This window comes from Cavia porcellus, unplaced genomic scaffold (genome assembly GCF_034190915.1).
Source record: "Cavia porcellus strain 051 isolate PalLab524CR breed Dunkin Hartley unplaced genomic scaffold, mCavPor4.1 scaffold_4, whole genome shotgun sequence".
Taxonomy (NCBI): Eukaryota; Metazoa; Chordata; class Mammalia; order Rodentia; family Caviidae; genus Cavia; species Cavia porcellus.
Genome location: NW_026947487.1, coordinates 24621951 through 24646844, shown reverse-complemented (window position 1 = coordinate 24646844; position 24894 = coordinate 24621951).

Below are 24894 nucleotides of genomic sequence, written 5' to 3'. Positions count from 1 at the left end.
CTGGCAAATTGAGGACAAAGGAGGAAGCGTGAGGTGCAGAAGGAAAGTACCAGGAAACCTGGTGTGTTTGCAGGCAGCCCAAAGCTCCCACCTGCACGAGCAGTGGAAAGCAGGAATATGTGGTTTTCCCACGCATGTTCCTCTCACTGCAGCAGGTGTGTTGTATGCAATGAAACCTCTTTCCTCACTTCTCTATAGCCATCATTGCAAGAATTGTGCTTGACTGTTGAGTCAATAGACAGGTCACACAACCCATGTGACCTCCAGTCTCTTATAACCACTCAAGCGGGGAGTTTGTTTTGAAATTGTGGATGTTGGAAGAAAGAAAAAAAAAAAGAGGAAGGAATATTTAAAGTGCAGGGCTATGGCAATCAGAACCACAAATAAAACGGAACAGTTGTTTGTTTCATCACTGAAAGCTTCTAAAATAATAACAGTTTTAGCTAAATAGAATAATTTGGGCAGTTTTACTTGTATTACATGCATTGAAACAAATTTATGGGAAGTCTGATGTTGGGTCCTACTCAGCGTCATAAACTAGGGATGCAACACCAAATAGTGTTGCTGTGTGGGTGCAGAAATATATACACTGTGGTAAGTGCTAGGTTGCAAGGGTGAGCAGGAGGTGAGCGTGATCCAGTGACGTTTCTCAGTAGGTTTCCTGGACTTGAGATTTATAGGAGGAGAGAGGTAGAGCCCACTAACGTGAAGTTGGAAGAGGGAGTCTTTTCAAATAGATTGTGAGGGCCAAGGTGACAGACAGTAGAAAGTAGAAAGGAAAGGACAGGAGAAGGAGGCTGAAGCTTGAAAGTGTATCATTCTTCAGGTTTGGTGACAAACTTCCAAATAGCTAGTGCTGCCTGGGGATTGTCAGTTGACTCTCAAAAACACTGTAAATGGTTAATACGGTCAAAAAGATGAAAATTGTAATTGCGGAAATGAAATAGCAGTTCAAGGAATGAGGCATTTCAGCTGAGCTGGTAGAAAGGAAGTGGAAACCTATACCTACTCCCTCCCAAATGTGTCTGTTTAATAAGAAGGAAACATGTCACTTGTGAGCAATGGGAAGCAAATGTTTTAATCGTTCCTATAGTATAAGGGCAACATTATAATCTGCACTGGTGCCATGCTTGACAGTTTGCAAAGGGCTTTCAGATTATTATTATGTTAACACATACGGACCACCTACTATGTGCCAAGTACATGTTAGACTGTTTCACATGTGCTGTCTTACTTCATCCTCATGAAAAGCTTTTGAGATTGCTTTTGCTATTATCTCCATTTTACAAATGATGAACCTGAGACGCAAAAACTAGCTGAGTGTTTAAACTCACAAAGACTACATACTAGGAATTTGACTCCCACTACACTGACCCACTGTAAAGCAGAAATCAGATTATCTTTTTGTTACAAGAGAATTTCTGTTTTATTTCAAATTCAAGATTTGGTAAATAAAGCTATCTTTACTTTTTTATTTTACTAGGGATTCTACTTATAATATGTATAGCAAAAGGTTTCTTTTTAATCAAAGAATCAAAACTTTTTTTCTACCATGCTACGATCCATTTTTGTAAACTATAAGCCTCTCCTTTGCAAATATCCTACAAAACAGGTTATTGGGTGAAGGGGAGAAATGACACATTTCCAAAGAACTGCTTTCCTCTTTCAAGCTCTTTTCTGGCCACTTCTTTTTCCGGTTGTGTCATCAGACAATTCTCAGTCTGATGAGACAAGTTTGAGTCTTCATACTATGGAGTTTTGGTGCTTGGTCTTTGTTGATGTTTTGCAGCTAAATTTAGGCTAGAGTCCACTGGGCAGCTTGCTACTTAGGGTACCTCAGATGCTTGATAAATACTAATTACCCATCATGGTAACAAAGTATATAAAATCAGCTTTTGCATGCTGCTTAGCTTCCCTCTTAAGGGACCAGGCAGATCAGCACAAAGCAGAAACACTGGCCACTTCCTTGTTTAATGCAAGTTTCCTTGGGCACTGTCTGCAGCCATCCATTACAATTTAAATAATCTATTGTACTAAGAATAGAGGAACTAATTTAATTTCCACAGTGCTGCTAGGACCTGCCACTCATTTGGGGGTGATACAGTTGCTTACAATTGTCTTGCTAGAAAATGAATAACCATTTGGTAAATTTAATCCCTTGTGGTGATGATGTTGTATGTTGTTTTTAACTCCACTGAATGGTATTCTTCTCCTTCAGCTTCAGAGCTCTTGAGGAAGGCACCATGGCTAGAAGTGCAGTAAGCGGCAGGGAAATGAGCACTTGCTGGCTCTTCCTCCTGTTTTGTTTTGGGTACTTTCTGCCTCTGGCTTACCCTGGGATTTCACAGCTCCACACACATGGTTTTGAACCTGGGGTACATCTTCTGGTATCTGAATTCTTGCACTGCTATAATTTCTCTTATCAAATGTGGTCAGAAAAAGATTCATTTCTGAAATTAAGTGTAAACTTAGAGAGTAAATAAACATATTTGAATATAAATTTTAAAACATTTAAAGAGAGAATAAATGTTAAAACAAAATGCTCAACTATTAAGTAAAATGATAACAACACAGTATTCTCTGAGTGATCTCTATTTCAAAGTCTTGTTTTAAAGGATGCAGTGTAGAAGCACAAGACTAGGTGGAATTTGTGATTGTATAAATCATTTATTTCAATTCCCTTTCAGAGGCTTCTACTATTCATGCAGGAATGTAAGGAATCAGCACCCCATTTTTCATGTTCATGTGGAGAGTCCTATTCTAGAAAGACAAAACCTACCCCTGGGATCAGGAGCCTCTAAGCAGCTCCTTGAACACTGGGATCCTCTATTGATGTTTGACTTTTGGAAAGTGACTTTCTACTTGGGAAAGATGGATTAGCTCCTATACATGGTATGTAAGAGAAAGGGAGTAGCACCCAAACATCTTGATGATGGGGGATGTCAGACTTTTTGGGAACTGTGATGGATAATTTTATATGTCAACTCAATTAGAACAGGGTACCTAGTTGTTTGACCAAACGTGTGATTAACATTTGTGTTACTTAGCTTTCCATTACTATGAAACATACCCTAGGCAAAGTAACTGAAATATAGGAAAAGTTGATGTGATTTCAGAGTTTTGAAAGTTCAGTCAATTGGGGCCACTGCTTCTGGAATTTGTGGTAAAGCAGTAGGTTATGCTGGGAGCACATGGAAAGGCAAAACACTTATTTCATGGAAGGGATATAAAGCTCTGAACAAAAGGGTCTGGATTTCCACTGTAGCCTTTAAGAGTATGCCTTCAATGACCTACGAGCTTTCACTTGCTTCTTAAAAGTTCTACTACCTCATAATAGTGCCCAGCCCTGAGGGGGAGCATTGTAAATCCAAACTATAACAATATTTAAATCAGTAGACTTGGAGTAAAGCAGATTATCCTTTGTATGTGTGTGGTGATTTCATCTAATCTGTGAAAGGATGTCAGATACAGAATTAATGTCTCCCAAGAAGAAAGAAATTCTGCCTCTAGACTGATTTTGATTTGTCTGTCTAGAAACATGTACAAAAGCGACTTCTAGAAGAATATATTTTTTAGGGAATGGCAGGGTCTTGCAATGGGAATATACTTGCCATAGCAAACTACAGGCATATATTCAATGAGATTGACGTGAGATGAAGTTTTCAAAGACAAATGTGAGGAAGATTATATCAGATATTTTAAAGCAATAGTATTTGGCCATAATGATAACCAGAGTGTATCAGTCTGAAGTTGAACGGAAAGTTGCTGGGCAGATAGATGCAAGCTCAATGTTCTGGCAGAGCCTTTGTGATAGGCCATCGTGCAAAAGAACCCTTCCTTCATAGTCTCCCACCTTTCTTTATTTACTCTGTTAGGGCTGACACAAGTGGCACCACTTTGATTCTGACAACATTCACATTTCTTTCATAGACTCAAGACTGCAACATCAACTTCTGTAGCAATTTTCAGGTTTTGCAAGTCTGCTCTGTAAAATTTGGATTTGTCAGTTCCCATACTCCCTGAACATTTCTCTCCCTATGTCTGTCTCTCTCCCTCTCCTCACCACCCCCCGCCCCCATTTCTATTGCTGCCTTCCCTCAACTGCTTCTGGATCCCTGAAGAGCTCTGACCAATACCGAAATACAGAGCCCTACTGGAGCCTGTGTTGACACTTCAGCATGTACTTGTGGGGTCACTGGAGGGAACCTCAAATAGAGCTCTGAGCCGTCATGTGAATTCTAAATGTGGCTACTACTCTCAGGGTGGCCTCAAGTTCCCAGTTTACTCAGGCTACCCTGTGAAGTGGACATATATGTTATTGTTTATAGTAGCTCATGAACTTTTGGCTTCTAAGACTCACAGATGATATATGAGTTGTTTATATTTGCATTGAGATATTAGACAGTTTTAGAGTCCTTTGGAGACACCATACAGGCTGGGATTTATTTCACATATTCTAAATATACGGCAGCATGTGACATCTTTACTTCCTGACTGTTAAGAATTAGTCACTGCCCCAAAGATGAATGAGAATCTGCCTGGCAGGTAGCAGGGAAGATGTGGCAGGAAAAACAGCATATGTCAAGATGGAAAGTTGTAGTGTACTTCTGTGATGAGAGGAATAGGTGGGGTATTGTTGGAAACTGAATTATAGTTTCAATTCAATTATAAATTATCAATTAAAGGAGAAAAGAGTGCTTCTAAGGAGAGAGACCAACACTGTAAGTGTCAAGAAGCAAGCCAGGGAGGAGGCAGGTGAGGGCTTCACGTAATGATATTAGGCATCTCAGTTGCAGCATTTGTTAGCTATCACACGGCTCAGGGGTAAGCCTGGTACGCTTGCATGACCAGGGAAGCTGGTATAAATTTATATAAATGAGAGCGAATCTTTTTCCTTACAGAAACTATCTTCTTCTTCACTTAGTAAAGGTCTTCATTTGTTCAACTTAGCTGGTTAGATTTTTGGCAGAAATTTCACCTGACTACAATCTTCATAAATATGAATACAGCTATTTCATTTTGAGGTTTTTGGACATGTGTCTTATATACCTTTAAAGTCACATATAAGTCGAGTGGGAAGCAAACTTCCCAGAGACATGACAGATTCTTACTGTGGCCCCACAAGTATTTATGTGTTGGCTTCAATGCAATTGAATATAATTAATACTTGACTCCAAATAGACATTTCAATATTAATGTCTATGTCTATGTTACAAATTGGTTAGAATGATACTTGTTAGTCTCCAGATGTGTTTATGTTACATACGTGAAAGATACTCCAGGTCATTTTTATTGTACATGTACTCGGATTTTACATGACTAGAGTTATATGGATTATCTCAAAACAGTCATCAGTGGCACATAAAGGAAAGGGTGACTGGGCATCAGGGAAGGTTTTGTGGCTAAAGGAGAAGCAGGAAAAGATGATTCCATCTCCTCAAATCTATTGGGAGCAACAAAGATTGATTAGTATGGGATCTTTGCCTACTTGTGAGGTACATGAGAAGAATGGGGGCGGGGGCTTAGTAACCAATAGAAGAAAGGAGTACAATTAATGTAATTGCCATTGCTTCAGGGAAGGAGAAGATGTAGATAAATGGATGCATAGATGATAAGCCCAGTTTTATTGGACAAGAGGTCATTAGTTTTTTTTTAATCTTTTTTTTTTTTGCCTAAACTGTATAGTGTATATTAAAAATTCTGGGGTCTGAATTGTAAATGTTTTCATACACTAGATATTCTTGTTCCCACTAAGAAGCTAGTACAAGAAGCTATGCAGACGATCTCAATTTTGGCACCAAATCACAGGGCAACTTGGCTGATAGAAAGGCCCAATATATCAATTGTGATGGGCCAGGATATAGAAGAATCATTGGAATGACCCATATATTCAGTTTGTGTTAGATCTAGAGATCAGTTTGGTTCTCACTGTTGGAGATTATCCCCAGTACTCAGAATTTTTTAAAAAATATTATATTCTTGTAGATTACTCAGAGCCAACTGGCAGTTTTTCTGGAAGGACCCAGAAATTGTCCTTCAACAGTTTCAAAATGTTCCTCACCCTGCCATGATTTTAAGATGAAGTTTATAGTAAGTCGCAAAATAATTGCAAATTTCTCAAAGTCAAAATCATGTACATACAGTTTCAAAATGTTCCTCACCCTGCCATGATTTTAAGATGAAGTTTATAGTAAGTTGCAAAATAATTGCAAATTTCTCAAGGTCAAAATCATGTACATAAGCTTGGTTTAATGAAAAGGTCTCAATATTCAGTGAATTAAAACTTATTCCACTGTTAAATAATAGCTCACAGGTAAGCATATCTATCACCAGGGTCATCAGTAGACTCAGATCTGTTTATCTTGTGCCACCATCCCCTAGGGTGATGTTCCTGTGTGTATGGTGACAGTTAGTTTACTATTATAGGAATGGAGAAATGATTAGGGAGCCTAAGATCAATAGTTAGAGGAGAGGAGTGGAACAAATTCTTCCTTGTGGCCCACAGAAGAAACTAATCCTTCTAATATCTGATTTTAGACTTTTAGTCTCCAGAATTATGAGACATGTTCTCATGTTCTAGAGGTGACACATGTCACTTTTGTATACTTCCTTTTTTTGCTCATAGTCATGTGGATCTAGTTAGCTGCAATAATTAGTCTTTAACTGAGCTAAAATATTGGAGCTTCTGTTACTAAAAGGAGGAAGTGGACAATGGATGTTAATGAATAATTTGCTATGATTATCATAATTCACCTTGCAGTGACAGAAAACTCTTGTGATCATGACTTAAGCTAGACACATTTTTAAAATTTTTAATTGCAGTTTCTCACTATTGCTATTGACCCAAAATCTTTCTACTATGTTGCTTTATCACACTCAACTAGTAGTTTTTACCTTATGATCCAAAATGACTTCTTGTACTCTATCTTCTTCCGAACAGCAATAAAAACAAACAACAAACAAAGATTGAAAATGAAGATGCATACTTTTCTCTAGAAACACTTCTAAAAGTTGTTTATAAGGCTTTCACTTCCATCTTACTGGATAGAATGTTGTCATAAGGTCATACCCAGTTCCAAAGGGAGATAAGCCAGTAGCTCAGAATAAACGATTATAATGCTAGGAAAGAGGGAAGAACAAATTCTAGGAACATTAGCAGTTACTGTCACACCTTGCCCTTTGATCATTCAATTATTTATTCTTTATATATTTGCCTTCTCCCCCAAGGAGAATGAAGAAGATAACCTTCAAATTTCATCTGGATTAGTCCACTAGACTGCCATAAAAAGAGACCATGAACTGAAGGGCTTAAAATCAGGCATTTGTTTCATAATTCTGGAGACTAAAAAGTCTAAAATCAGGTATTAGAAGGATTGGTGCACCATGAGGAAAAATTCCACTCCTGTCCTCTAACATCTGCTTGTTTGTGACACTCTTGGGTAAGTAGAAGTATCACTTTGACTGCTGCTTTCATCCTTATAAGACATTCAAGCCATGTACCATCTGCGTCTAAATTTCTGCTTTTATTATGTCATTTAATATTGTATTAGAGGTCCACTCTGCTTAAGTAAGGACTCATATAAATTAGTTATATTTTCAATGAGCCTGTTTCTTCACATTATCAGGAACTGGGGAATAGGATTTCAATATATTAATTTGTAGGGACATAATTCAATCCATGACTTCATGTAATAATAAATGCATTAAACTCCACATTTAGAAAATCAAGTGGTATAAATACAGCCTAGTAGAGCTTTATAGCAACGAAGAAACTAAACTATGTAAATTCACTCAATATACTACGGTAAAATAGAGCATAATTGTGATAACGAGCTTCATTTAGAAAAAGAAAGGGAAATAAACAATTGTGATTATTTCACAGTGGTTATGTTTTGCTGGGAACAGGTTTGTTTTCTCCTTTGGAAGTCCTTCACGAGAGAATATTTCTTGCTCTTTCTTTTTTGTGACAACTAGCACTGCCATCTGGTTCTTTCATCTTTGTTTATTTGTCTCCATGTTGATATTGAGTTGTGATTAAAAATAACGCACAGCCTTTCTGGCTGGTGTAGGTTCTACTAGCTTTAGCATTGCTTGAAGGGTTCATCTGTTGTTGGCTTTTTGTAGTCTAAGCTTGGAGTTGCGTTAGCAGAACAGAAAGCTTCAAGTCAATTTGCCTCTGGTGAGCTCAATGTGTAAGAAATATTCTTTTGTAGAGATGTCAGGCCCTGGGCTAGGCTGAAACAAAAATTGTTTGTGAACTTAAGCAGACACACATTCTGCCCTTGCCTGAGCCCAAGAAGGAGGCTATAACCATTTAGATATAGTTTTACCTCCAGAGTTCACGTGTTCAAACTGTGGTCCCCATTGGAGTAGCATAAAAAGTGTAGAAGCTTTGGGAAGCGGGATTAGTAGATGGTGAATAGGTTATTGGCGATATGCCCTTGAGAGATTAAAGTTGGTTTTATTGGGTGATGTAACTCTTGCAAGAATGAGCTATGGGAGGCCAGGGGTATAGCTCAGTGGCATAGCACTTGTCTGGCAAGCACAAGATCCTGATTACTTGTACAAATATAAAATAAAATAAAGTAAAATAAAATGAGTTACAGGAAAGCAAGACTGGCCTTCCCAGCCTTCCTGCTCTCTGTTGTACCATGTCATCTCTCCTTGTCATGTGTATTCCCATCATGCTGCCATCTACCATGTGATATGGGCAGGCAGGATCCTCAGTAGGGCTGGATAGATGCTAAAGCCATGCTCCTAGATTTCCAGAACTGTGAGTAAAATAAATTCCTTTTCTTTGCATGTCATCCAGCCTTAATGCTTTATTATAGCAGTAAAAAATGGACTAGCACAGATGCCTTCTTAAATTTTGTGCCTTGATATTTTGTGTACTTTCTTGATATTAAGAGATCATGCTTAAGTCTGAAGTATTGTCTTTAACATTTTTGTTTCTTTCCTTTTCCTGATCTATCCCTCTTCTACTCAACTCCATATGGCTTTAACAGTGGATTTATTTAGGAAAACAATACTGTTGTTTTTTTGCTAGCAAGCTCATCAAATTTGTAGGACAGAACACCATTCTTAGTTCTTGCTGAGGCTTTGTTACCACTGCTAAATCCTCCTTCAGCTTGGGATATTAATGATGACTTTTTCAATTTTGCCAAGTTTCAGATTATTATTTTTGTCAACTTGTAAATGAGACCACAAGTAAAAAATGCCTGCCTTAGCCAAGTGATTATTTTCTTCCATTTCTGCTATGGACTCTCTAGCTCTAACTCTGAAAACTTTTGCTAAAGGTGGGAAGAAGAAGCTATCAAACACTGAATATTCTATACGCTATAGACTCAGTCAGCAGACTATCTGCCTTTTAAGATCAGAATGTTTCACCTTTACCAAGTGTTTCACTACTGCAAAATAAGTGCTACCAGCTTTTTAGTTTTCCACACCTGTGCCCTCAATGTTTGCTGATAGACCACATCTGCTTAGCCATTGTGATATTTACAAGTTGTCAAATACCTTTCCAATTTCAAGTACTAAATTCTTCCCCAGATGTTATTACATCTGGTTATACTTGATGGATAATCTAAAATTGTTTAAGCACAAAAGAACATTTTCCCTCAACTATACAATGTTAAGAGGAGGCAGTTTCCGATAGATACAAGATACCCTAAGAGTGTCAGGGATGTAGGCTACCGTCTCACCTCAGCTCTGTAAATCTTAAAGTGCAAGCTATTCTTGTGGCCTAAAGGTGCTATGGTTGGACTAGCTCTCACTGCTGTGTTCTGTGCAGCAGGATGCAGGACAAGTGAAGATGCAAACTTCTTCCCTTTAAGGACACTTCTCAGATGTCATACGGAACACCTCCGCTTAACTCACATTGGCCAGAATTTAAGTACCTGAGCATACTGAGTTTCAAGGATGCTGGGAAGTATTGTCCTTTTTCTTAGTTACCATGGGTCCAGCTAAACATCAGTGATCAGTGACTAAACAAGTGGGGATATTTGTTATTTTAGGCAGCTACTAATCTCTTCCCTCACATGTTATTTTGTAGTAATTCAGCATATGAATTTAATGGAAGAAATATTGAGCATCTGCATGCTGCAATGAGATCAGATACCAAAAGACAATTAGATTTGACCATCATAGGTGACTATAAAGTTATGAAAATAAAGACACTGTAAGAGGTTAGACACAGTGTCATTTTAATAAATCATTAAGGAAGAAAAACACCACCAAATTTTGAGTCAGATTTAGTGGCACACACCTATAATCTCAGTACTCAAGAGGCTAAGGTAAAATTATTGATGTGATTTCAAGGCCAGCCTGTGCTACAGAGTGACTTCAAGGCTAGCCTTTACTACAGTGAGCCCCTGTCTCAAAGAGCCAAAACCAAAACCCAAAACACCACCAGTTTTAGCTATAATAGACTTTTTAAAGATATTCAGACAATTTAAAAGATGTTTAAATGGGAAAATATGCCTCAGAATTAATGTAACTAAATACTTTGGAGTATATACTGGTATAAGATTTGGGGGGCATCGTATTTAATCTTTCTAAATGTCAACAGGCCTCTCTGTAAAATGAGGATAATAGTGGTTCCTAAAAGGGTTTTGACAGGTTGAATAAGATAAATCACATGAAACTTATAGCATAATGTCATAATAAGTATTTAAAAGTGCTGACTTCTGGTAGTTTTCCACCGAAGAGATACCGTCTAATGGGAGACACTGTTAACATAAGAGAAGCCACAAAATGAGGAGAGGAGTGGGAAAATCTCCAACTTGTGTGCTCTGAATGAGAAACACATGGTGCTTCGTGTGGCTGCTTTTGCAACAGCACAGGGAGCCATGCTTTGTTTCAAAGAGGTCAGGTGGGAGAGTACTTTTTAATTCAGTTTTAGAGAGCTAACCTGTGATAAATGCTATATCGATTTAAAAGGTTTGAAGACAGTCTTCCTAAGTAGTAGGGGACAAGTACCAACCCTTCAGACAATTTCCATTCTTTTCTCCTCAGTTTCTGCATCTTCCTTGGGTAGACCCTTCTGGGAAGGCTACTTCTTCCATGTTACCTCAGTGTCATTATGTCTTGAGTGTGACTAGGGGGAGTGAGGCTCCTCTTGATAGGCTTTCAGAATGTCTTTTTTCTGCAAAATGCTCACATTTGCATCAAGAACTAGACATATGCATTTCCATGGGGCATTGTCTCTTGACAGCAAAAGTCCCATTGAAAGAGAAATTCTTATTTTTTTAAGGAAATGTTGACTACTGCAAAAGATGCAATTATTTTCCCCTTTCCCCCCACAGAGAATGGTAATTGTAATAAGCTTCATGATTCTTTGAGAAAATGTCCTTTCCAATACATTTTCTCTTTTTGCTGTGTTTGAGTTAGAGCAGGCACAATCCATCTCAAATGTGTTTATTCTTTCTGGTTAAGTGGTGCCTACGACATTTATGACTTAGGAAAGTAAAACACATGTATTCTGTCTTGAAGAATTCAACCACCTGAAGCTCATCAACTTTTCTCTTGAGACTCTCTGGCTTAAATTAACTCAGATGTTATTTCATTGATGTTTGGGGCAAAAATGCTTTACTCAAATTTTGTACAGTCCAAATAAAATTATATCATTTTTTTAGTCTTTAAGCTGAGGCTGAGAACAAGCTAAAATTGTGATAAGAAATATAAAAGGGAGTCTAGATATATAAAAGGCTAAAAACGTAAAAGTGGACATTTTATTTTTTTCATTGAAGGATTTAATGAGATAATGAATTATGGAAGATTCAAGGTAAGTTAATTGTCCCCCCTGTTCAGATAAGAAAATGGAGGCTGAGAGGGGTGAAGCAATTTGCTCACAGATGCACAGAAGCCGAGTCTGGATGACCTTGGCCACAGCACCATACAGTATCTCACAAGCTGGGGAAGAGAAGAGCAGTGGTTTGTGGCTGAGCTGGGCCAGAAATCCACTGAGAAACTTAGGAATCTTCTAGGATAAGCTGCTCACCCCACATCAATGCCCTCCTCCATTCCCTTCTGTCCTGAAATGCACATGACATGAAGGTGAGACTTCTTGACATCTCTTCATGGGTCATTCTCTCCTTGGGGCTTCTTTCCTCCAGTCTTTTTACTCTACTGTTACCATGTGATTTCTCTTGATCTGTCTTCCAGCTCATTCTTTCCGGTTATCTCCATTTTGCTACTAATCCCATCCTGTGAATATTTTGGCTTGATTACTGATTGGAGTTCCACAGTTCTGTAATTTCCATTTTAAAAAAATTCCACCTGTTTGTTGATCTGTTGACATTTTCCATCTGACTACTTTTTCTCAAGAGGATTCACCTTTATTTCCTGGAGCATGGTTATCATTCCTACTTTTTTTAAAAAATAATTTTTATTTTGAAGAGAATAAAATCAAATGAGAATAAAGGATGGACATAGTACATGACTTAAACCCAAAATGCAACAATGGTTACCATGATGTCTGTTATCTTCAATAGAATTGCCCATATCATCAGATACCATAAAATTGAACAAAGCAGTACAGAAAAAAAATCAATAAAAACAAAACATTGGAGACATTATAGGACTTCAAAAGAAGGTAATAGTCAAACCAGAATTGGTATCATAGTGAATCTTATTGTCTTCAGAGTAGTTGCCTATACTCTCAGACTTGATACTATTAAACATAACAGATTTGAATAAAATCAGTCAAAATAAGACAGTGAAAGCAATACAGGGCTTCAGAATAAGTTAATAGGAAATTAAAAATAGTTACTATTGTATATCTTGGGAGAGCTGTAGACATTTATTGTGAAGAATGGATATTTATTAAGGAGGGAATTCTATAGTTTATGTTCTATAAAATAGATCACTTTTCCCAGCTGGCTTCTAGTCATGCAGAGGTGATCCCACACAGATCACTTATAATAAAGTAGTGAATTTAGGGGCTCACATTAATTAAAGCTGAGCCCAAATACTTCATTTTCTTTGGAGGTATCTTTCATCAGTTCTAAGCTCTTTAATCCTGTTATTTTTTCCAGCCACTCTTTGTTCAGAATTCTGTAAGAGTCACTTTGAGGCCAGTGCCATCTTTTTAGTTTCTTCTCCTGCATTATTTCATATTCTCCTGTAACTTCCTTTTCCCTCTTCTCCATGTTCTGCATTGACCTCTGTGTGGTGGTGCAGGGTAAACCATAAATCCAAGCTCTGTTATTTATTGGAATGTGACTTTGGGGAAATTACTAAAACTCTCCAAGCTTTGGTTTCTCCACTTATAAAATAAGGATTATAATGTCTACATTGTAGGATGTGGAAAGGATTAAGTGATATAATATAGATAAGTCTCTTGATAGAGCTAACAAATGCAAGATGATCAATAAAGGATATCTACTTTTTAAAAAATTTCCTTTCTTTTATTTGTTGGGTTGCTTCACAAATGAAAAAAGAAAGTAAATACATGTATTAAAGAAAATAGAGCAAAAGGAGCCCATAGAATTTTTAGGGCAATGAAATTATGCTGAAGGATATGATAATGGTGGCTGTACGTTCTTAAACCTTTCTGCAAACTCATAGATATCAGAGTGGACTGTAATGTAAACTATGGATTTTGGTGATTATGATGTAGCTATGTAGATCTATCAACTGTAACAAATGTACCACCTAATGAAAGATATTTTAGGAATGCATGTGTGGAGGCAGAAGACACATGGGAAATATTGTAATTTCATCTCAATTTTATTGTGAACCTAAAATTGCTCTTTGAAATAGTCTTAAAACATGGAGTCTGACATAAATGAGACAGACAGAGAGAGAGAGAGAGAGAGAGACAGAGGAGAGAGAAAGAGAGAGAGAGACGGAGAGAGAAAGAGAGACGGAGAGAGAAAGAGAGAGAGACGGAGAGAGAAAGAGAGAAAGAGAGAGAGAGACGGAGAGAGAAAGAGAGACGGAGAGAGAAAGAGAGAGAGACGGAGAGAGAAAGAGAGATAGAGAGAGAGAGAGAGAGAGAGAGAGAAAGAGATAGAGGAGAGAGAAAGAGAGAGAGAAAGAGACAGAGGAGAGAGAAAGAGAGAGAGAGACAGAGACAGAAACAGAGAGAGAGAGAGAGAGACAGAGAGAGACAGAGAGACAGAGACAGAGAGAGAGAGAGAGAGAGAGAGAGAGAGATAGAGAGAGAGGTCTATTTAAGGCGTTCAATGCCCTAAAGAGAGAAAAGCCTGAACTTTTCATAGAATTGAATAACGAACCTCTTCTAACATGTTAATTGCTTTTTCTGCTTGCTTTCTCATAGGTCTACTCCGTGTTCCTGAAATTCTCAAAGTGTTTCCTTTGTTACACTTTTAATCTTGCTGCCTTAAGGCTGGAGTCTGCTCTCTAACTCTCCAGGAATCCTAATTGTTCAAGATCTTGCTCCCCATCTGGTCCTCCTGAGAACTCCTTTTTTCCTGGTCCCATCATGCTCTTTAAATTGCTTCAGCTAAATTTTATACCGTGGAGGAACAAGGACTATTTTTTAATATTTTATAAATGCTGTAGTTTTTGCAGAACCTGGATATAGTAGTGGAGACATAGTACATGCAAACTGAATACATACTGACTATTTCAAACTTTTTAGTCTTGACCAGAAAAACACAACGAAAATTTTCAGTTTTTTATAGCTTTCGCCAGTAACTGCTTATTTGATTCTTGTGTTAATTCAGAGCAGCCTCAGAGAATCAATATCATGTCTTATACCTCAGGGAATTTTCAATACAATTGAAACCCACCTGCAAGAGTTAAGGTGGTAGAAACATCAAATTTGAAAACAAATTTATGAACAGTAGAAATTGTGTTGATAGCCTGGAGTACCATCCCAAATACATTAGCTAACCTCAAACTCTTAAAATGCCCAGTCAGGATAGTTCTGGCAAGCAATCACTTTGACTTGCCTGTTTTTCTTGACTCAACAAAGAAAACAACATGTAAATGGAATGCATAGTGCTGGCCAAAGGAAAAAGAATGCTTCAGAATAAAATGGCCTATTCGTTTCTCCTTTTTATCTGTGGCTGTTTTCAATTCAGGAAAGGCAGCTTTATGTGCTGTCCCTGATAAACCTGCAAAAGTGTTTGTTTCCTTTAAAAAACTTTTTTCAACAAATGCTATCTCCTGGAAAGCAAAACAAAACAAAACAATACAGTAAAAAAATAACTCCTTGCCCACAGCAAACTAGACATATTCCGAAGTCAGGAAAGAACAATTCTTTCTTTGTATTTCTACATGCACCATGGTAGACTTGCGTATAAGATTTTGTCTCTTAAGTCCTTTCATTTTGAGAGTATTTATACCATAATTTTTTTTTTTGTTTTTCAAATACACATCTGATAATATGGATAGGAAAGCTAATTAATGTATATGTAAATCATCACAGTTGCTACAGAACAAATCCTATCGAGGATTTGAAAATGAAACTACCATTTTTTACTATTATCCTGGAGAAATTTTAGTTATTTGGGGCAAATCGGTTGGTTTCCTGACTCACTGGCTTCGTCCCTCTTTTCCTTTCTTCTTTCCTCACCCTCCATTTCTCCTCTTTAGACTGCTAGGCAGTGTTTCTAAAGTTAATAACCCCACAGTGTCCCATATTTGACCACTCAATGCAGGAAGCAGTGCACTGGCCTGGGCTTACTGCTTGCTTTAATATCTACTTACTTGCCCTATGGACACAAAATAAAATTTTTAGAAGTTTGCTTCCCATGTCTCAGCTTATCCAGTGTGATTCTTCTTAATACCTAGCTTAATGTGTCATTTAGATTTTTATGTAGTAATATGCATTGTCTTCCAGTCCTTCTTGCATTAGTTTTCATTGTTCTTCAGTTCTTAATGATGATTCTTTTTCAGGAATGGCATCTTGTGAAATTAAAAACGATCTAAAAAATAGATTGGCATTTGAATTTATAAAAAATTATAAAATTATAAAAAATGAATGCCCCCATTCCTGTATAATTATTTGTGAAAAACTAAGAAGCAAAATAATGACTAATATATATTTTAATATATAATGAAGAACCCTAAACATTCACGCCTTCTCCCCTGGAATTTGCCTGCCATGATGACAAAAATAATATATTCATAACATTGTATCAATACAGTAATTGTAAATAGAGTTATTGATTTTGAAAATAGCTTTAAAACTCAAATAGAACAACTAAGAAAATGAAGGCTCTGCAAGACGTATTAAATTTGGAGTAAGGGAAGAAACCAAAGCAGTTTAGCTTGCAAAAGAGGAGATAAAAATGAAATGTGAAAGAGGAAGCTGACTCTTTCGTATTGTCCCCAAGGCCTTCTAGAAATAATCCAGCAGATTAGACTGAACTTCAGGAATGTTACAAACAGAATTCTTTCCTTGAGTGAGCGCATGGAACAGATGGTATCTATGGTCCGTCCATTAGACAGAGACAATTTTGAGTTGCATAAAGTGGGGGGCATCTTTGGGCAGATGATAGAAATTTGGCATTTAGCTTTTCCTGTGGCTTGGTCTTCATTTCACCTGGTGACACTGCAGCTTCCTGTTTGCTGTGTGTTAGGAGGTGGGACTCCCAGATTGTTGAGGAAGTCAAGGGGCCTGCAAGGGAAAAGTGGGACTTCAGGGAGCTGGGCAGGAGCATTTGGGCCTGAACATTTTGACTGGTCAACTAGGAGACAAGTTGTTTACGGCTACCAAGCCTATGCTATTCTTTTCTATTGTTAATTTTAGAGAAGTTGAGGGTGTGAAAGTAAAAACATTTATTTTGTAGAGGTTGTTGAAGAACATACATATAAAAGCCTCACATTCTCTTAGTGAGGTCCTAAGCAACGCAAACGGAATATAAAGCATCATTTGGACCTTGTGTTATCCAGGAACTCAGCTGCCGTGGAGGCTTTCATTGCATTTTCAGTACGGCATTACAGAGTTAACCTATTCCTGTCATGACTTCCGCAGTAAACTAACAGGAAGCAAAGAAAAGGTGGGCTTTTTAGAGTGAGAGAAATGGTATGAAAAATACATGGAAGAATTGAGGGGAAAATGTCATTGTAGAATGGGAATTTAAAAAATAGAAAGAGTAGAAGGAAAAGTAGATATTCTTTGTATGCTAGCAGAACAAAGAAAAGAACTAGAAAATGAGATGGACTTCTGAAATACAAGGTCAGTCTGGCTGAATAAGAGGCCAAGCAATGAAAATGATTCTGTGTCGTGTAAATAGGAATCAATTCTTGCTATGCCCCGTCTTCCCTTTGGAATAGGCTTCTCCTTTGGCAAAAGCCTAAAAATAATGCACAGGTACCCAAAGAATGAATGGAAATTAGTTCTACCCTTGCTGGTGGCTGGAAGTCAATGTAGGGTTTCAGGGAAACATATGCAACAAATTTAAATTTAGATTTAAAGCTGAAGAGTCCTGGGGTCCACTCTAAAGATGCAGAACCTGATCTGCTGCTGTGAGAGGGTCACTGGCCAGCATCATACAAGGAGATGCGGCTATGAAAGAGGAAGAGAAGCCTGTGGCAGACCCAGCCCTCATCAGAAAACAGAAGTGAGAAAGCTCTGACCTTCTTACCAATGTATTTGTGAATTATTTTTAGAATCTTGGAGTGTCCTTACTCCCCAGAAGAGAGAAAGAGTATGGATTTCAGACTGCATTCTGAATCTCCAATACACACGTTTTATAGTGATTAAGAATTTAAGTGAACCGAATTCAAATTTCAGTGCTGCCACTAAATTGTGCAAGTTTTGTCCGGTTAAATAAAGCTTTGACAAGACAATACATCTGGAGAATTAAACTTCCTAAAACTGGGCATGGTGGTATACGCCTGTAATCCCAGCACTCAGGAATGTGAGGCAGGAGTTTGCTGTGAGTTTGAGGCCAGCCTGGACTATATAGTGAGCTTCCAGTTTTCTCTTTTTAAAATATAGAAAACATTTTGTCTTTTTCGATTTCCATGAATATTACTTGATATTGAACAAATAAAATTAGTAGGGCACTGCACTGCCTACAGTAGCTGCTCAAGCACGGTGATTGTTAGAAGCTAAGAGTCAGCTTTTAGTTTCAGTTACTGTCCTCCTTAAACCTGACACAGCTAAAAGTATTTTTTACTTGTTCTATGGCTATAGATATTTGGAGAAACATTTCTTTTATAATAGTAATGTGCAATTACCTAGGTTTATGCCACCAATCAACGTTGTCATGTGTCGCCTTATCATCTCTATTTTTTTTTTAATTTTACTTAAGGAGAAAAAGAAAAAAAAACAGAAAAAGGGTACAAGTTATACAGAATTTCAGAAAGAATAAACAGTAGGAAATCACTAGATTACATATTGTTATCTTAGAAATAGTTGTTCAAGTTACAAAATTAAAGCATATAAAGTGGACTTTCAAACAGTGAGACTAGAAACAGTTTTGTTCAATGATCCAACAAAACTCAGTAATATGGTTATCTATCTTATACACTTAAATATATATGCAGTTATATCCTTTAAAGCACTTTCTTTTCCTTTCTTTTGTACAATGACAATTACACATTTTGGGTTTTATCACTGCCACAGTTCTTATTACTTTTTTTTGAAGAGAGTAAAACCAAATGTGACAGAACAGAGTCAGTCAAATCAAAAGGATGGACATAATAGATAAGGTAAAAAGAAATTACCAGGTGATCAACAATGGTTACCATATTGCCTCTTGCTATCTTAAAAAGAATTGCCTATATCATCAGTTATAATAAAATTGAGCAAACAGTAAAAAATAAAACCAAAACATTGGAGACATTACAGGACTTTCAAAGAAGATAATAGTCAACCAGAATGGGTGTCATAATGATTCTTATTGTCTTCACAGTTTTGCCTATACTTTCAAACTTGGTACTATCAAGCAAAGCAGAATAGGGGAAAATCAGTCAAAAAAAGATGGTGAGGGCAATACAGGGTTTCAAATCAAGTTAATAGGAAATCAAAGTGGGTTACTATAATGTATCCTGCTATTTTTTATTTATTTTCCCTTAATTAAAAAGATAAAAATAAAAAAGTAAATAATTAAAAAAAGGAGATTGAGATAAAAGAGGGCATAACAACAAAACAGCACAGGTCAAAGCATAACCATTTAAGCAAAATAGTGTTTCACCACAAGATATCCTGACATAAAAGTAGTTACCATAGTGTCTCTTTCCTTGAAATCTTTGAGTATAACTTTGTATACTGTAGCACCATACATATCAAGACAATGTAAAACCATTCAAGAGAATGACAGTATTACAGGCTATTTAGAACCAACTATTAGAAAATGAACAATGGTTTCTGTGTAATCTCTTTGTCTATAAAAGTATTTGCTTATATTCTCACATATAATAAAGTCCAGTAAGATGCAACCTGTTAAGACCAATGGAGACAGAAAAATAAAAGCTTGATGGGACTTCAAAACAAGATGATACTAAATCAGCACTAGCTATTATAATGTTTGTTTTCTCCAAAATAGCTGTTCCCCCCATTCAATCTTCTCTGCCTCATGTCTGCTGAGCTCTTTTTCTGTTGTTTGTTGTCGGTTTGTCTTCTTCATTTTGCTTTCTGCTCCATTCATTGTGGCTCTCTGCCACTGTTTCTGGAATTTTGGTATTTCCCTTTTTTAGACTATCCTGCAGTATTCTCTGTAGAGTTGAATTGGTGGTTGCAAATTCTCCTAGTTCTTCTTTATCCTGGAAGCACCTTGTTTTTCCATCGATTTCTAGGGACAGTTGTGCAGGATATATCAATCTTGGCTGGAGGTTATTATCTTTCAAAGCTTGAATGATTTCCCCCCATGCTCTTTGTGATTTGATGGTTTGTGCCGAGAAGTCTGTGTTAGGTCTGAGAAGAGGAGGAAGAGGGGAAGGAGTGGAGTGGAAGGAGTGTGGAAGGAGTGGGAAGGAGTGGCCGGCGGTGGTGGCTGCAAAGATAAGAAGTATAAAATATAAGTAAGCTTTATTTTGGGAATGCGGGGAGAGACCCCCCCCCCGGCCCCCGGGGCACAGCATCTCCACCCCGGGGCCGGTGATCTCTCTCTGGAACACGCACACACTCGAACACGTGGAGTGAGTCACATAAGTAGCCTCTGTCTGGGGTGGACCCCAAGGGGCATTAGGGATGCACAGGTAGCCCACTGGCACACGTTTGGCACCAGAGGCAGGTTACTAAGCGCAGGGGTATAGGGTTACAGGTAAATTCCCAGGGGCAGGGGAGGCAGGAGTTCTTTAATTCTGGCTGAGGCTTCTCCTGGCTAAAGTGTCCGGTTTGGGCCAGCAACCCTTTCAATCCCATCTTATGATTATTAGGAAAAGGGGCGAAGATTTTTCTCTGTAACTACTTCCTGCTGGCTGAGGGCGCTGTATTGGAGTCTAGGGGAGTCGATGGGATGACGGTCGATGTCTAGGTAGAAGCTGGTCCAGGAGTTTTAGCCAGGACAACTTCACTGGTAAATGCATGTATGTTAGACTGAAAAAACAAAGAGACAAGATGTTATGAGGAGACATGGCACTGTCATATTTATGGACCCAAGTGAGGTAGAGGGAAAGGTGTCTTTGATTTAGCCCTGTTATTCTATCAGGATGACGTTGAGGTGGCAAGGCAGAATTCTGAAAAATTAAACGTGGGACTAGGAGGAGTGAAGTTATGAGAGGTGCTTACTATATGAAAGGGTTGCTGGCTCAGACCAGACACTTTAGCCAGGAGAAGCCTCAGCCGGAATTAAAGAACTCCTGCCTCCCCTGCCCCTGGGAATTTACCTGTAACCCTATACCCCTGCGCTTAGTAACCTGCCTCTGGCGCCAAATGTGTGCCAACGGGCTACCTGTGCATCCCTAATGCCCCTCGGGGTCCACCCCAGGCTGAGGCTACTTATGTGACTCACTCCACGTGTTCGAGTGTGTGCGTGTTCCAGAGAGAGATCACCGGCCCCGGGGTGGAGATGCTGCGCCCCGGGGGCCGGGGGAGGGGTCTCTCCCCGCATTCCCAAAATAAAGCTTACTTATATTTTATACTTCTTATCTTTGCAGCCACCACTGCCGGCCACTCCTTCCCACTCCTTCCCCACTCCTTCCACTCCACTCCTTCCCCTCTTCCTCCTCTTCTCAGATCTAACAGTCTGCTGTAATTCTGATGGGTGTTCCCTTGTAAGTGATCTGTTTCTTGTCTCTGACAACTTTTAATATTCTGGTCTTATATTGGATTTCTGGAATTTTGATTATTATATGCCTGGGTGTAGCTCTGTTTGGGTTTTAGGTGGCTGGGGTCCTGTATGCCTCATACATCTGAGTATCTTTATTTTTTGCTAAATTTAGGGAAATTCTCTTGGATTATTTCTGTGAATAGCTTTTGTAGTCCATTTGTTTGTGTCCCTGCTTCTTCTTTTATGTTCTTAATTCTTAAGCTATAGATCCTCTTATCATCTTCTAGCCTTTTATTATTGCTGTTTGTTTTCTTGTTATTTTTAAGAAGTTTTTCATTTCATGCTCCCAGATTACAAATCTGCCCTCTAGTTCAGATAATCTATAGTTTCTTTCAAGCTGTTATGCCAGCTTTCAATAGAGTTTTTAGTTTCCTGGTAATCTCTTTGAACCTGCTTCACATATTCTATGTTTTCTCTATTTTCTCCATCAAACAATTCTCCCCTTTTTTTCTGTTCTTCCATTTCACCATCTGTTTTTTTTGGGGGGGGCAGTGCTTAGCATTTCTCTAACTATTCTACTTATATCTTGCTTTATTTCATTAAATACTTCTCTTTTGAACTCGTCTATGAGGCTCCGGAGATATTGCTTTATGTCTATTGGCGCCATGCCTGATATTGCATGTTTTCTTTCCTCATTCTCCTTTGCATTCACCTTTCCTGAATCAGTGTTCTCAGGATTGGGGACTGAGGACCCTTTCTTGTTGCTTCCTCTTCGCATACTTTTTGTTCCTTCCATACAAGCGAGTATAGGAGGCCCAGTTTCTTTTTGTCTGTTACAGTTTGTTTGAATTGTGCCAGGTAGGTGTTCCTGCCCACTGCAGTGTACTAGGGAGACACAGACCTGGGCAGCCTCTGCTGGGCCCATCCCTCCAGGTCAACCTGTCGGTGTCGATCCCGGCCGGCAGGAAAAAACACACGACACGAGTAGTCGGCGGATAGCCTCTGATTTATTTTCTCTCTCCGTACGCCCTGTCCCGGGATCTCGGATCCCGCCTGAGGGAAGCCTCCTCTGGTCCGTTCCCTACGGCTCCTTGTGTGCTTCTCTCAGCAGTCCCTCTCCTTGGTGTGTGTGTTCTCGCCCCAGGGGTGGTGTCAGCATATATATGGACACATCGACCAATCACATCAAAGTAGGCAAGACGAGCTGATTGGCCAGCGTCAGCTGTTGCTGGGCAGACTAGCTTACAGGGCGTGTTGTTTACTAGCTAGGGAGCAGGAAATGGGCGCCATCTTGGCATACTCGATGGGAGGGGTAATCTAGCTCAGGCTTCACTCCTCACCACAGGCCTCATATCACTCGGTCGACGGGAGGGGCAATCTAGCTCAGGCTTCACTCCTCACCACAGGCCTCATATCACTCGGTCGAGCTCCCAACATCTCCCCCTTCTTTATTTATTAAGATAGTGTGGTCTGTGGGTCCATGTGAGGTGTCTGGGAGTGGGCCTATTTCGCAGGCCGAGGCATGAGAGAATGTAGAGGTCTATACCCTGCTGTGCATCACCTTGTCTCGTACATATCCTTGCGCCAGGACCATGCTCAAGGTGAGTGGTTCATTTTTTCGCAGGGCCAGGCTTTTGTGAACCGAACCTGGATGCATATAGACATTCATTCCTGCCTTCCCCTCAACCCTCGAGGCGGATGGCACTGCAGTACCCTTGGTCTCGCATCTCAATGCCATAACTCTCACTCCCTAGAGGACCCTCGGAGTAGAGCCTGTCTTAGGTTGATCAGGAGAACTTCTCCCGTCTTACCCGTCGTTGGCTTGCCCACTCAACTCTTAAAGCTTATATCTTGGGGGAGACACGGAGGGGTCAGCCGAGTGACATTTGAGGAACCGCGTAATCACTAATTACCAACCATAATCCCCGTTCACTACAATCACTAATTACTATTTTCTAATTATCAATGGGAACACGCCTTAAGCGTGGGGTCCTTCTAGTCTAAGTTCGCAGCCGCGACGGGGAAGGAGACGTACGTAATAATACTAGAACATCCGTAAGAATAATGGCGAGGGCAGCCACGTACTGGTTAAAGGAGCCGTGCCTTTCTAGCCTGAGCCCAGAAAACGCTAGGTGTGGAATCCCCTTGACTCTGGGCCAGCAACATCATCAATGTCATATGTGTCTTTTGGGTCGCCCTTATCGACCGCAGGCACCTAAGAGTCACGAGAGTGACAATCACAAGAGCAAGAATGATCCCATACGCAAGAAGTGACGAAGGTTTGAAGAAGGAGCCTATCTGGCTTAGGACATCATCAAAAAAGGAGGCTGTAAGTATAGGCACCTCTATCTGATCTAGCTGCCGGATAGTCATATCCAGGCGCACGCTAGCGTTCCAAAAGGAAGAATTATAGGTGGTGAGAACATAATCCTGAAATTGCCTGTAAGCCGAACGGTTGACCTGGATGGGGGTAACGCACAACTGGGTGAATGCCCATCTGGCGTCACATAAATTGTTAGCCACCTCCCAGAGTCCCTGGACTTCCTGAGCGATTAGGTCGATCTGCTACTGTAACGCCATTATGGCGTTGTGCTGGAGGAGGTTGACTTCTTGTTGCTCCCTCAGCGCCAGGGAGGTGGTGTCCGTAAGATTGGTAAAGGCCTGAGCCGTCAGCGTAGACTGGGTCAGAGCAACGGCAGCCGTCACAGCCGTCGCAGTCAGAGTCACGAACAGTGCTGTCAGGGCCGCTGTGATCCCAAAATCTCTCTTACGTCTGAGCATGGGTAGTTGGTCCTGCTGATAGACGGGATGAACCCAAACAGATTCGTTAAAGGGAACCCACATCAGTGGGGGTCGAAGAGCCAACATAGCATACGGGAAAGACCCATTCCAGCAGTTCCCTGTAAAGCATGGTTGGTTACTGCACTTAAAGGAGATGTCAGCAGAGAATACCCATAAGTAGGGCGGTTTTACGCATGCAGCCTCAGAATTAAGGGTGACATTGGTGGTTCCATTAGAGGCAGAAGCGTTAATAGCGAGCATGGGTCTTAAGTCCATGCAGGCTCCGGTGGAGAGGCACAACCAATTTTCATTAAGGGGGAAGGGGAAGCTTATTGCCCACTTGTTGTTCACTCTCAGGTAGGACTCCCACCAGGTCAACGCGAATATGTTGTTACTACCGGATGGAGGAGAGAACCGGGACCACCAAGACATGTTTAGATGAGTCACTCCCACGCCGTCGACAGTACAGGGCTGCCATGAAAGTTGTGACAGGTCCACCATCTGTCTTTTTCGGCTTGGGGACACACGGTATGGGCATGTGGGGAAATCGGGACGGGTGTGCATGGCTGCTCGGGGTTTGCAGGTTGAGTTAAAAGTGATGACTCCGCCGCTAAGTGTGCCAGCTTTAAAACATCCAGGCGAATGCAGGGATGGGACAGACAACCTCACCGTCAGGGAGGTATTGTACCATTTTACAAGGAGGGGCAGGAAGCTAACGCAGGATCCCCGGTGACACGAGGGGTTACTATTAGTGGAAAAAATGACCACGTCATTGGTGATGGGAAGGTCAAAACGTATGGGTCTGATGGTTAACGGTATATCTGGTATGCAAGGCAATCTGGCGGAGCAGTTTTTTGCATACAACTTTGGGAGAGAGGGGGCTGTGGTGGAGATAGCGGCTAGCGCTGGCGGATGATGTATTGCTGCCCACACCAAGTCTGCTCCTATTTCAGTAGTGGTGGTGAGCATCAAAACCAGA